The 15,024-nt window shown below is 33.5% G+C and overlaps 1 long non-coding RNA gene across 1 annotated transcript; it reads right to left on the reverse strand.

The window, feature by feature from the left end:
* Nucleotides 1-1,740: 1,740 nt before the first annotated feature.
* Nucleotides 1,741-13,658, reverse strand: LOC145270376 (uncharacterized). Its single transcript, XR_013865329.1, has 2 exons — nucleotides 13,144-13,658; nucleotides 1,741-4,721 (listed from the first exon to the last, which is right to left on the reverse strand). It is a non-coding gene; the product is annotated as an uncharacterized LOC145270376 (long non-coding RNA).
* Between the last annotated feature and the right edge of the window lie 1,366 nt (nucleotides 13,659-15,024).

The raw sequence follows: 15,024 nt of genomic DNA on the forward strand, positions 1-15,024 counted from the left end.
TTAATGCTGCAATATTTTAAGTTATAAATTTATTATATTTTTTACTAGAATATCTTGTCCTTTTCTTTTCCAGTTTTAACAGCTAGTCCTTTACTTTTCTATGTTTAAGCTTAACCATATTACTTTTCATGCTCGCATTTTTCTATTGTTCCAATTTTGTGCAGCTGGTCCAGTGGAGATATTCACACATTCCATTATGTTACCCTTATTCCCCAACTCAATATCTGATATTTTTCACAATTTCCAATCCCGTGTGCGAAAACTTACATTTATTGTTTTCATTGAGCTGCATGAATTTTCATATGATTTTCCAAATTGCCGTTCAGAGACATTTAAACATTTCCATTGGACATTGTATGCTTTTTTTTTTTACATGGTAGTCACCACTTATCAAGGCCTGGAAGCCACTTGGGGATAAGGGTTATTGCGTGTACAGTAATCAATGGGATAATATCGTAGTAATCATTAGTAATGGACATTTGATAAAGTGTCTTACTTAAGGGGGTGATTCATCAGGAATTTGTTTATGTGGGACTTGAAGACATCCAGGTTGTAGACAGGTGGGAAACAGGCAAACGGAACAGAGTTCCACACGCGGGCACTTCTAAGACAGAAGCTTTGTTCATGGAATCTACGTTTTGATTTAGGCACAGATAAAGAATGACAATGGTTTCAGCCAGACGGGTGTTTTTCGTGAAAGGTTGGCGAGGGGGGACCAGAAACTGGAGCTCAGGCGAGCACTTGCCATGGAAATAACGATAAAACAAAGACAAGCTTGCAATGTCTCTTCTGTAGGAGAGAGGTTGCAAGGAAGAGAAAAGGGTATCCCCCACTAAGCCATGAAGTCTATTTTGTACTCTGTCAAGGCAGGATAGGCTGTTTTTAGCAGCTCCTGCCCAGATGTGGCAGCAGTACTCCATTCCTGGACGTGCTTGGCGTTTATAGATAGAGAATTGCATCAGCAGTGAGGTATCTTCTGGAGCAGTAGAAGGATCCCACCATTTTTTCAGCGAGCTTGCCAACAGACTTGATGTATCTGTTCCATTTCAGGTCAGAAATAAAGGTCAATCCCAGAAGGTTGTCAAAACATGGAGCCTCCCCTAGACTTTTTTTTCAAATATTGCACTCTTCCATAATTATGATAATTGTTTCTGTTGAGCCGTGTGAATTTTCATATGACTTTTCAAATTTCCATTCTGTGAAAAGGCAGACCCGCATATTTTACAATCATATGGCGTCTCTCGCGTATGTGTGCGCATATGCACTTTAAGATTTGAAATTTCCGAATGCGACGAACCGCAAACGTTGCACACGTAGGGTTTCTCTCCCGTGTGAATTCTGCGATGATCTTTCAAGTTGCTGTTGCAGGCAAATGATGATTCGCAGAAATCGCAGACAAAAGGTCTCTCACCCGTGTGAATTCGAACGTGGTTTTTTAAAGTTGCGTTTTGTGAAAACGACGCTGTGCAGATTTTGCATCGATATGGTTTCTCACCCGTGTGTTTACGCATGTGCACTTTTAAGTTGCTGCACCATGCGAACGATGCGTGGCAAATGTTGCATGTGTACGGCTTTTCACCTGTGTGGATGCGAATATGATCCTGCAAGTGAGTCGTTCGTGAAAATGAAAGTCTACAAACTTTACACGTGTGTCGTTTGTTAGTCGTTTGAATCGGAATTGTTAGATCGGATTCCATTTTTTTTTTTTCCAAATTTAAATTTAATGGAAATTTTGACCCACAAACTTTGAAAAAAAATTGGTTCTTTTTCTAAGTGTCGAATTTCAGGTGATAAATATGCCTCTATATATAACTTACTGCGCTTTTTTTTTTTTTTTTTACTGTTTTTTTTTTCACCCCAAACAAGGCACAGTGACACTAATTCATCAAGTGCTACTATTTGGGATCACATTTGCAGACAAACTTTGTAAAAAAATTGGTTCTTTTTTTATGTGTCAAATTTCAGGTGATAAATATCTATCTATCTATCTCTATATATAACTTACTGTCTTTGTTTTTTTTCACCCCAAACAAGGCACAGCAGCACTAATTCATCAAGTGCTACTATTTGGGATCACATTTGCAGACAAACTTTACACTTGTGCAGCTAATCATCTGTTTGTAAATTGCAATTTTCTGATCAGCTTCAATTTTTTTTTATTTAATGATGAAATGACGACTAATCAACTTAAAAAAAATATTGTTTCTTTTCTCTACAAACAACGCGTTGCAAATGCTACATGTGTAAGGCTTTTCACTTTTTTTTTAAAATTTCCTTCCTTTGAAGATTGTAATGCTGGGTATGAGGCAGCCAAACCAGCTGCTAACATTGCCCTGCTTTTTATTGAAACCAACCGAGAGCTCTTTTTAGTATCCTTGCTGTTCCCTTAAGTGCAATTGTCTGGATCTCTTTTGCACTTTGTTCACCAGAAATATTAGTTAGGTAGGACTTCAGGTTCTTCTTCATAAGCCCTGTGGCACCTATAATAACTGGTATGATTGATATCTCCCTAAGATTCCAATTTCTTTTCATATCATACATGAGACCTTGATATTTGGTGTGTTTCTCCCTTTCAGCTCTGTTCAGACCTCCATCATTAGGAACACTCCCTTCAACCAAGGTTGCAACTCTCTCTTTGACTTATTCCATATAACTATGTCAAGTTTCACAGCAGCATTTTCAAGGTAGGTGGCTGTAGGGATTACATGGTCGTAATGTATGGTATATAAGTCAGTTCCAACTGTTCTTTCAGGTTGATGTTCCCAGGATTTGCTGCTACATTGGATGTTTAATTTTTTATAGATTTTTTTTTTTTAAATTGAGAAATCCATTTCAGGATTGTTAACACCTTCCACTCTATCAGCTTTCTTCGAATTAAATTGTTCCTCGAATTTTGCTCTCAATATTTATTTTGTATATAATTAAGGCGTACGCCTATAGTTCCCTTCTTTTTTTTACTACTTCAGTCGTTGTACTTTCGCATTCAGAAGAATCAACAGTTCGTTTATTCGCTGTTGCATCTATTGGCATTACTAAGTTCATGGGTGGTATTATTCAGAACAAGTCATAAAATAACTCTATTGTAATTTCCTCTTATTTTGGACTCTTGATATATTGAGGTCTCAATTGATCAAGATTCTCTTAAAAACTTTGCGCCTTGAATTTTGTAGATAATTCCTGAGATTCTTCTAATTACAATACCATCTTCCCCAAAGCAAGTTCCAGCACAATAATTCCTAAAGAAAATTTGATCCCCTTCTTTATAAAATTTATAGTCCGTCTTTATTTTCGTATAGTTCTTCCTTCTATTTGGCAACAACCTGTCAAATATTGAACGTATTTCCATTCATACATGATCTCAGTAGGCGATAAATCTCACTTAATATTTTGGCTTGCGGGGGTACCCGGCTTTCCCGGATGTGGAAAAGTGTGGGGAATCTGGGTGGAGAAAGGTGTTAAAAAGTGGTAGGAGTGGGAGTAAATCCACACAACAGTAGGCAGACCGGGTTGAGAGAGGAGTAAAAAATGGTAGGTGGCTGTAGGGATTATATGGTCGTAATATATGGTATATAAGTCATTTTCAACTGTTTTTTTAGGTTGATGTTCCCAGGATTTGCTGCTACACTTGTGTAGTTTATCACCCGTTTACAAATTGCAATTTTCTGATCAGCTTTGATTTTTTTTTTTTAATTTAATGATGAAATGACGACTAACCAACTTAAAAAAAATTATTGTTTCTTTTCTCTACAGAAAAGTTTTATAAGTCAATATTTACACATCTTAAATCAAAATGTTCCGATCAGCTTGCATTTTTTGAAAAAGTTTCATGGAAATTTTGACTTTACAAAAATATTGTTTATTTTCTTGACATGATCTTCCACTTGACCATGCAGCTGTTGAACACGGATTTCAGAGAAAATAGTGTCAACATCCCTTCTGATCAGCTTCCATTTTGTTTTTGAATTTAAATTTAATGGAAATGATTAACAAAATTTACAAAAATATTTTTCTCTTTTTCTCGATGTGTTGAATTTCAGGTGAAAATTATTTAATTTAATAAATTTAATAAAATTTTTTTTTTTTTTTTTTTTACAAGGTACCCACCACTTATCAAGACCCAGAAGCCACTTGGGGATAAGAGTTATTGCGTGTACAGTAATCAATGGGATAATATCGTAGTAATCATTAGTAATGGAGATTTGTTTATGTTGGACTTGAAGACATCCAAGTTGTAGTCAGGTGGGAAACAGGCAAACGGAAGAGAGTTCCACAGGCGTGCACTTCTAAGAAAGAAGCTTTGTTCATGGAATCTACGTTTTGGTTTTGGCACAGATAAAGATTGGGGAAAATTTTTGACAGTGGTTTCAGCTAGATGGGTGTTTATAATTTTGGATTATTTTATTTTTGAATTTAAATTTAATGGAAATGACAGGGTTTTTCTGGTGGTCCGTGGTATTTACATCAAGAGGTCCGTGGTATTTACATCAAGAGGGGGGGAGTAAATGTTTTTCGGTTGTCTGCTTCTACCAACTGACAACTATTCCAGTGCCACTTTGAAGCAGGGGGCTACTATTAGGGAATTAATTAGCGGGGTCATTATGAAGGGAGAAGATGCAACTGTAGAAGATGGATTTCAGAGAAAACAAAAATTCAAAGGAAAATTATTTTACTAAAGATTCTCCCATATGAATTCCACATTTACATCCTGTGTGCTCCTGAATCTGAAAATAAAAAAGAGATTAATTATATCAATGTAAATAATTTCCACATGTAAAAAACATTTTATTTTGTAAATAATTTCCACATGCAAAAAACATTTTATTTTGTAAATGATTTCTACATGCAAAAAACATTTTATTTTATAAATAATTTCCTCATGAAAAAAAAAAATTTATTCTGTAAATAATTTCCACATGCAAAAAAAAAATTTTTATTTTGTAAATAATTTCCACATGCAAAAAACATTTTATTTTGTAAATGATTTCTACATGCAAAAAAACATTTTATTTTGTAAATAATTTCAACATGCAAAAAAACATTTTATTTTGTAAATAATTTCCACATGCAAAAAACATTTTATTTTGTGAATAATTTCCACATGCAAAAAACATTTTATTTTGTAAATAATTTCCACATGCAAAAAACATTTTATTTTGTGAATAATTTCTACATGCAAAAACATTTTATTTTGTAAATAATTTCTACATGCAAAAACATTTTATTTTGTAAATAATTTCCACATGCAAAAAACATTTTATTTTGTGAATAATTTCCACATGCAAAAAACATTTTATTTTGTGAATAATTTCCACATGCAAAAAACATTTTATTTTGTAAATAATTTCAACATGCAAAAAACATTTTATTTTGTAAATAATTTCTACATGCAAAAAGCATTTTATTTTGTAAATAATTTCCACATGCAAAAAACATTTTATTTTGTAAATAATTTCCACATGCAAAAAACATTTTATTTTGTAAATAATTTCCACATGCAAAAAACATTTTATTTTGTGAATAATTTCCACATGCAAAAAACATTTTATTTTGTGAATAATTTCCACATGCAAAAAACATTTTATTTTGTAAATAATTTCCACATGCAAAAAACATTTTATTTTGTAAATAATTTCCACATGCAAAAAGCATTTTATTTTGTTAAATAATTTAAACATGCAAAAACATTTTATTTTGTAAATGATTTCAACATCCAAAAACAGGTATCAAGTCTCCCTCCAGGATGAGAAATTCCAGATAATCCAACATCGAAGAAGCAGAGGTAGGTTCTGAAAATACATGTCACTCACACACGATTCCCTTTATGATACAACATAAATAAATAATATAACACGTCATCTCTTCTAATCCATTATTAGAGATGACGCAACAAACACTCAACCCTTTATTATAGAGACAATATAACACTAGTGCACTTATTGATCCGTGCTGAAATAATAACGTTATTATTTAAAAAACCATTCTTAAGATGGGGATGGGAGGGTGTTTTGTACCTATTCTGTACTTTAACCTTACAATTAAATAAAAAAACATATCATAAAACTTTAATTAAACTTGAAAATACGATTAAAAAAATAGCGCAGATCACTAAGTGCATTATTAGCACCTTTTTTTTAATGCGCCAAAAAATCGAAAATAATTGATAAAATAATAAAAAGTTAAGTTTTAAAAAATGGATAGCACAAGCATTGATATGTGCACACGTTGCAAATATAAGAAAATTTTATGCAATAATTAAATTTTGAGAACAAGATTTAAGTAGATTTCTTATTGAACATGGAATATTGCCTAAAACGGCCATATGTCCGAAGTGCCAAATTCCGAAAGCCATTCTTAACATGAGGAGGTTGGGGTGTTTATTCATTGTAAGGAACCCCGAAAACCTATAAAAGTTGGCATTTCCCATGTGAACAGTGAGTTTGATTTATACAAAAAAGTTTTACCAAATTGACTTTTTCGTTTAAAAATTAAATTTCGTTTTTGTTGATAAAATTTCGTTATTTTTTTGGTACTTGTATAGGCTAATCAAGACATTAAAAAATGAAAATATCGAAAAAAAAAAAAAAAAGGTTATATATTTTTTTTTTTTTTTTTTTTTTTTATTACATTTTCACCCCAAACAAGGCAAATTGCCACTTTGGTGTAAGGGGCTACTATCAGGGGCAACAACTACTGGGGTACTATGTAGGGATTTGGGCAGCAAGGTGTCGGTTCACGTTACACTTGAACTTCTGCACGTCAGTACTGTTGGGGAAGCAGGGACCTGGAATGGAATTCCAGAGTCTAGCGGTTCTGGGGAAGAAACTATTGGAGTAAAAAGATCTTTTACATCTAGGGATCTCTACAGTGTGGGGGTGAGATTTAATAGCCTGTCGGGTTTGTCGAGGGTGCTCACGTCGTGGGGGCACAAGTGATTGCAGTTCGTCAGAGCATTCACCACTAAAATACTTGTAGAAAAGGCAGAGGGATGCAACATTTCGTCGATGGGACAGAGGCTGAAGCTTAGATGCCAGTTCAGGGCCTATCAGGTTTGCGACTCTCTTTTGAACCTTGTCAAGGAGCGAGAGACTAGTAGCAGATGCACCAGCCCAAATGTGGCAGCAATACTCCATACATGGGCGAATGGTGGCCTTATAGAGGTACAGGATACTTTCGGGTGTTAGTAGTTTTCTAGCACGGTAGAGAGAGCCCACCTTTCTTGCAGCGGCCCTGGCAATGCCTTCAATGTAATTGTTCCAACTCATGTTTCGTGTGAACGTTAGGCCAAGGAGTTTGAAAGATGGACTCTCAGATAAAGAGTCGTTGGCCATTGCTATGGGTGGTAGAGACGTATCCGCTTTGGACTGAAGATCTCCGAAAAAAAAAAATTTCATTTAATTTAATCAAATATTTTTTTTTTATGACAGAAAAACACATTTTTATAACAGCACATTGAAGTCAGCCATTATGGAATTTGTTGAACACGCCACGGGGAGATAACTCCAGTTAAAGTGCCAACACTCCTTCCTCATCTTTAATACTAGCTTTTCTTCCTAAAAATCGAACTTTTTTGCTCGGTATCATAACAAATTGTTTTTTCGCTGTAAAAAAAACTACTTGATCAAATTAAGTGAAATTTTTTTTTTGGAGAACTTCATTCCATAACGGATATGTGCAATGTAACCTTTTTCTATATTTTCAGTTTCTAATGTCTTGATTAAACTGAACAAGCACCGTTTTTTATATTATTTATATATACTCAGTGATTCTACCGCCCCATATATATATGTGGGTGTGTGTGTATGTGTAGCAGTGTCAGACGTCGCCATTACAAAGTAGTGAATAAACATTTGATTAATTAGACTTTCTATGTTTCAAAGCTTATAACAAAATTAAAATATAATTTCAATCCCTAATTTTTTTTTTTCAATAAAATGAGCAAAGACCAAATTTTAAAATAGGCTTAATAAAAAAATATACAATTTTTTTTTCATTGGTTTTCTTTAAAAAAGATTTCACGAAATTCAACGAATTTTAACTTAATCCAAATCTAATAAATATATATAAATTCCAAAAAATCACTTACCTATAAAAAAATACTAAGCAATGGGTGCTTCCATTCTTCATTTATAAGAATTTGTCCATATTTATATTTTATATACCATGTACTTTTTAAATAAAAGGATTTTTTAAAGCAAGGGTCCTAGAAAACCACGTTTTCGCAACTCGTTATCTGCCATTAGCCAAGCAGTGCTTCTTCGATTTTTCAAGTTGTCAAATATGGATGCCTCAAAGGGACATAAATAATTATTTCCAACACGTAAAAACAACACATTAGACCAAATACATTTCAAAAGTAATCTCGATAGTAACTATATGAAGAAACAAACATTTATCTCCTCTTATCTCCCCCTTGTAATTAATTAGATATTTGAAGTCAATAAAGTTGGTCGATATGGGTTACCGTACGTAAAAAATGATCATATTTCACTCAATTTTCGCTGATTAAACGTAAACCACTCGACCAATTTCAATTTTTTTCTTCTATCAAAGAAATACATGAGTTTTCGATTTAATATATTTTACTTCTTTTTTATGGAGTGAACTTTTTTTTAAATATCTAAAGAAAAACATCGAATGAAATAGAAAAAATTGTCGTAATTATGCGAAATTTTCTGGACAATATAAGATTCCAGTTTTTTTAAGTGAAATCTTGTTATATGTTTTTTAACATATAACAAGGTTTCACTTAAAAAAAATAAAAAACAAATCAACGCGTTTTTAAAAAAGGTTTAAAACTGGACTTTACAGGTAAATATGCAAATAACTATTATTTTTTTTTTTTAATTAGCTTATTTTATTTATTGATCTTTTATCTTCAATTTATGATATATAAATTTGAGGTAGGAAAATTAATTATTTTCATTTTAATAATAGACATTTCAAAATGGGGGGATTTAAAAAATAATGTTTGTCTAAAATATTATATTCGGCTTATTGGAAAGAGCATAAAATTTCACATTGACCCTGAAAATATCGTAAAAATTGAACCAATAGAAAGATTTTGATAGATTTTTAAAGTTTAAAAATTGAAAAAAATTTAACTCGTAAAATTCAATTGATTTCATTACGTAAAAAAATGGCTGTATGAAGGCGCACAGGCATTTTGTAAACACATTTTTTAAAAAAATAAAAACAAATATTTCTATTATTTTTTAAACAACTTCAATAGTTTATTTTGGAAGTATAATCCCTAAAGAAAATAAACAACCCACTTTTAAAAGAGAAATTACGAGTTTTTTATATTTTATTCGCAGTTTCATGTTAGCGGTGTCAAAAATTCCAAAAAAAATTCTGACACACCTAGTGTATGTGTGTGTAGATATATATATATATATATATATATATAGATATATATATATATATATATATATATAGATAGATAGTGTGCATGCGTATGTATTTTCATGAACATATAACTAATACCATTTGACACTCTTCGAAGGAAGCCGGCCTAGGTGTGTCAGAAACCGACCTTACGAATGCGTGTAAAAATATTGAATAATTTGACCTCCTATCTTTCCAAGCTTATAACTACTTGAAAAATGTAATTCAAAGCCTAATTTTTTTTCCAATGAAAGGAGCAAAGACCAAATTAAAAAAAAATAACAGGTTTAATCGCAAATTATGCAATATTCGTTTTTTTTTAAATCAGTTTTCTTTAAAAAAATTTGAAGAAAATAACAAAATTTAACTTACGTCGATTATAAAAAATCGATTTAAATTCCAAAAAATCACTTACCTATAAAAATTACTAATCAATGTGTAGTTTCATTCTTCATTGTTAAGAATTTATCCATATTTATATTTTAAAATCCATTTATTTTTTGAATAAAAGAATTTGAAAAACACGCCATGACGAAAGTATTTTACGTTTTTATCCCAAACCGGAAGTAGTTTTTTTTTAATTGTTTTGAACTATGGATGGACATGAAGGAAGTAAAAACCACACTTCACGTTAGTCGTCTAGCCTTGTCTGTGAAGAAATATGTGTTCCCATAGTTTAAAAATAGTCAAATTTTACTTATAAGATTTTGCCTGTAAAAAAAAGACACTCATGGAATTTTTTTTTTCTTTTCTCAAATTTTTGTTTTATTATATTTACACACTTTTTTTGTTGAGTGAAATTTTTTTTTGAATATCTAAAAAAAGAAAACATTGAATGAAATAGAAAAAATTGTCGTCATCGTCCATTACTTACTGGACAATATAAGCAGAACATAGGTTTCCAATTAAAAAAAAAAAAATCAACGTGGTTTTTAAAAAAAAAAAAAGAAAAAGTTTTACACTTTGGACTTTACAGGAAAATTTCCAAAAAAAACAGTTCTTTTTTGTTTGTTTTAATTTACAATATATTAATTATTGATCTTTTATCTTCAATTTGTGATATATAAAACTTTGGTACATAAATTATTAAAATTTTAATAGACATTTCAAAATGGGGGGGTGAATTTATAAAAAAACGTTTCTCTAAAATATTACATTCGGTTTATTGGAAAGAGCATAAAATTTCACATCGACCCTGAAAATATCGTAAAAAATTTTTAAACTTTAAAAATCTATCAAAATTTTTCTATTGTAACCAATAGAAAAATTTTGATAGATTTTTAAAGTTTAAAAATTGAAAAAAAAATTTACTCGTAAAATTCGATTGATTTCATTACATAAACAAAATGGCTGCATGAAAGCTCGCCGGCACTTTGTAAACACATTTTTTTTTTTTAAATAAAAAATAATATTTCAACAACTTTAATAGTTTATTTTGGAAGTAAATTCCATAAAGAAAATAAACAACACACTTTGAAAAGAGAAATTACGCGATTTTTTTGTATTTTATTCGCCGTTTTCTGTTAGGAGTGTCAATAATTCCAAAAAAATTTTGACACACCTAGTGTGTGTGTATATATATATATCTATAAAAGTGAATGTGTCTGTCTGTCTGTCTGTGTACATTTCCCTATGCAATAACTCTGTCAATTTTTAGTCTATAGACTCGAAATTTGAAATACCAGGTACTGAGATTTGGGAAAATCGATGTGACGGGTGTCAGCCAGAAATTTGGCTGTTAAGGGGTCAAATTTCAACGATTTGACCTTTAAGAACTCTACCAAACTCCTCCGACAATTTTGGGTCTAGACACTTGAAATTTTAGATATAGGTTTCTTGAACCTGGATCTAACTTAATAAAGTGATTTGAGCCCGAAACAATAAATTTTAAGGAGTTATAATAGGGGTCAAAGTTTTAAAAAATTAACCATTTTTTTTGTTTTTTTGCTTTTTTTGCACAGCATACACCTCCAAACACCCGAGCAACGCCGGGCACCCCTGCTATATATATATAATTTGAAGTTGCTATTTTCTAAAGGTAGAGTAACCAGTGAAATATAACGAGGTTCATCCAAGAGTGCTCACTACAGAAGTAGAGCAAGTTACATTTGTCTTTACATAAGCAGGAGTTTGTTGCTACACAGTCATGAGCATGTTTCGGTCTACTAGTATTTACTAACTTGAGACCTCATCAGGCGACAACCCAAACTACTGCTTATGTATAGACAAATCTATATATATATGTGTGTGTGTGTGTGTATGTGTGTGCACATATTTTCATGAACGGGACAAGATCAAAGTGTAATATCTGTTCTTCAGATGCTGCACTTCAATTTCTTGTTCTGTGTCAGTGGAGGAAAAATCCTTCACGACTGAGACAATTGTTATTTTTGTTCCTTTTCTCCACGTTAAAAAACGACCCTGGTGTCTAACTCTGTCCCGTGGGGAGGCATTGTAAATAGGAACATATAAATAATACCGGGTTTGTATTACTGTACAAACTTTATTTATATATTCCTATTTACAATGCCTCCCCACGGGACAGAGTTAGACACCAGGGTCGTTTTTTAACGTGGAGAAAAGGAACAAAAATAACAATTGTCTCAGTCGTGAAGGATTTCTCCTCCACTGACACAGAACAAGAAAAAGTTTGTGTAAGAAAATCTAATTTTAATAAAACAATTTTGCAATGAAAGCAATATTCGATTTTGGGTTTGTATTACTGTACACATAGATTCAAAAAAGTTGTCGAAAAACAAATATATAACAAATAAATGTTATCAAAGGCAAGATAAGTTACTTTTCTACCTAACTGGATATGTTTTCAGTGTTTTTATTTAATGTAATATGTTTATTTAGCTCAAAAAACATACTGTGTTTACCGACGTATTGGAAAATTCAAAATGGCACCCGACTCTCTCTTTAACACGGTAAGTTTGGGAAAAGGTGCTATAAACATAAAACTAGACAAAATACTGTTAGAAACTCACTCAATATATGTTACTGTGACATAGGTTGACATATATTCGGTGGTTTTTTAATAGTATTTTGTCTAGCTTATTGTTTATAACACCTTTTCCCAAACTTACAGTGTTAAAGAGAAAGTCGGGCGCCATTTTGAATTTTCCAATACATACATCGGTAAACACTGTATGTTTTTCGAGCTAAATAAACATGTTACATTGAATAAAAACACGAAAAATATATCCAGTTTGGAAGAAAAGTAACTTATCTTACCTTTGATAACATTTATTTGTTATATATTTGTTTTTTTACAACTTTTTCGAATCTATGTGTACAAACCCCAATACCCTTTTACTTAAGATATAAAAAGTACGGTTGATGAACGTTATTCTTTCGTTTTTTTTTTTGTTTTTGTTTTTGTTTTTTTTAAGGAAGGCGTTATGTGCAATTAAAAAAAAATTAAAACGGAACGAAATTTAAATTTCCGTTCCATTTTTAAGACAATCGTAAAACAGAGCATTCCCGCAAGCTTTACAGATAATTTTTATATTTAATTTAACAAAAAAAAACAACATTATATACAGTGTTGGTCATCCGTACCTGAAAATTTGTCTGACGTCACTGCCGCCGAATGGCTATGTAAACAAAGAAGTGCCAATCTTAACGAAAGGCTGTAAGTCTTCCTTTAATCTACCAGACCACAAATACCATACACACACACACACACACACACACACACATACACACACACACACACACACACACACAAGAAATAGAAAAAAAAATCAAACTTACATTTCATTTATTTATTTTTTCTGTAAACGTTGAATAAACGCTTTCGTATAATTTCGCTTTCTCTCTCTTCAATTTTTATTTCTATCGCCTGTTTCTTACCATTTTACTAACAAGCACAGCGATTGGTTTAATCTTCGACATTATCCAATGAAAATGCGTGTGACAAAAGCACTCGAAACCGGTGAATCAAAAAATAAAATAAAAATCATCTTTTCAAGAAAAAAAATGAAATTATCACCCAAAGCTTAATATAAAAAGTCCCAAATCGGCTAAAAAATTTATCCCCCCACCCCGGGTTAAATCAACCGAGATTAGACCATTCCTGTAATGATTAGTTTTTGTTGATTTTGCGGTGGGAGTTTAGTTCTATGCAGTTCTAAGAGATCTCCCCCCTCTCAGGTTTTGCCTTCTCTCGCCTGAGATGCCCTTACCGGGAAATGTCAAGGGGACTGTCAGGCACTTTTTTCAGGTCAGAGTACCTCTTCTCTGGGGTGCTGACTTCTTAATCCCCCTGTCCGACCTGTAATACTTACCAACACAACAAATGCCCTCGTGTTTGTGCCTTGTATAGGCATGCGCGACAACAAAACTTGGGTTTTTATAAGCGGAAGTCTCGAGGTTGTCAGGAATCTACAGGCGCATGCGCAAGAGAAGGGATTGAGATAGTGGTATAAAAGGCAGGTCGAGTGAGAAGGTTGTTGTTGTTGCTGTCATTGGACGTTACAGTGACGCGTGCGTTAGCAGGTGATTATGAGGCTGTTTTTTTTGTGTGTCAAGTCGTGCATCTCGGTGAAGGTGAAGGTCATAAGCTATTTCGGCTATTTCGTTTTGTCTCTTTTCCTGGACAACTATGGCTGGGGCAAAGTTTGATTTAAAACTGATACCCGAATTCGACGGATCCACTTCTGTTGTCAACTGGGTCGAAAGGGTTGAGCTGACCTGCAACCTCTGTGAAGTAAAGGGGGTGCATACCGTGATTCCCCTGAGATTAGCTGGAGGCGCCCTAAGTGTATATCAGCAACTTAGTGCCGTGGAGAAGGCTGATGTTACCTGTTTTATACAAGGCGTTTGCCATGGATCCCTGTACGGCCTACGAAACATTTGCCTCTAGAAAGCTCATGCCAGGAGAAACCGTGGACGTCTTCTTCGCGGAGCTGAAGAAACTTGCAGTTCTATTTGGCAATGGAGTGTCAGAGCAAACACTGGCGTATGCGTTTGTGGCCGGCCTTCCCACCCATGTTAAGCAACTGTTGAGGGCTTCTACCAGCGTATCTGTAACGCCCATGGAACATTTGTTAGAACGCGCTCGAGCCATTATCAGAGATGAGGAGGACCTGAGGGAACCGGTTGTAATGATGGCGCAGGCAGCCAAGACTAATGCTGAAAAGAGTCCCAGTTTGAGACCCACGACCAATGGGAGATGTTTCTGCTGCGGCCAGCGAGGCCATTTCGCAAGAAATTGTACTAACAAGGGGTGGGGCGCCTGCGCTGTTTCCAATGTGGTAGTTATGGACATTTATCCCAAAATTGTGCGGGAAATGCATCAGGGGGCAGGACGTCAGCGCCGCCCTGTTCCCCGGACAAGATTTAATTGAGGCGCAACCAGCAATAAATGTGTACGTGGACCAAGTGCCTTGTTCAGCTCTTCTCGACTCTGGGTGCTCACACACCATCATGAGTGCCAAGTTGTGTCGAAACTGGACAAAGCAGAACATCAAAGTAACCACAATAGGTGGCAATACACAAGCTTGCTGTGGAGCCGGAACTGTCAAAGTCCACACAGACTCTAGTGTGGCTGCAGACATTAATGTGCTGGTGATGCGAGGGGATTTGCTGGGATTCGATTTACTGTTGCAATATGATGCTATTAAGGCACTGGGG

The sequence above is a fragment of the Euprymna scolopes genome, chromosome 46, assembly GCF_053919585.1.
Source record: "Euprymna scolopes isolate OS-2025 chromosome 46, ASM5391958v1, whole genome shotgun sequence".
NCBI classification, from domain to species: Eukaryota; Metazoa; Mollusca; class Cephalopoda; order Sepiida; family Sepiolidae; genus Euprymna; species Euprymna scolopes.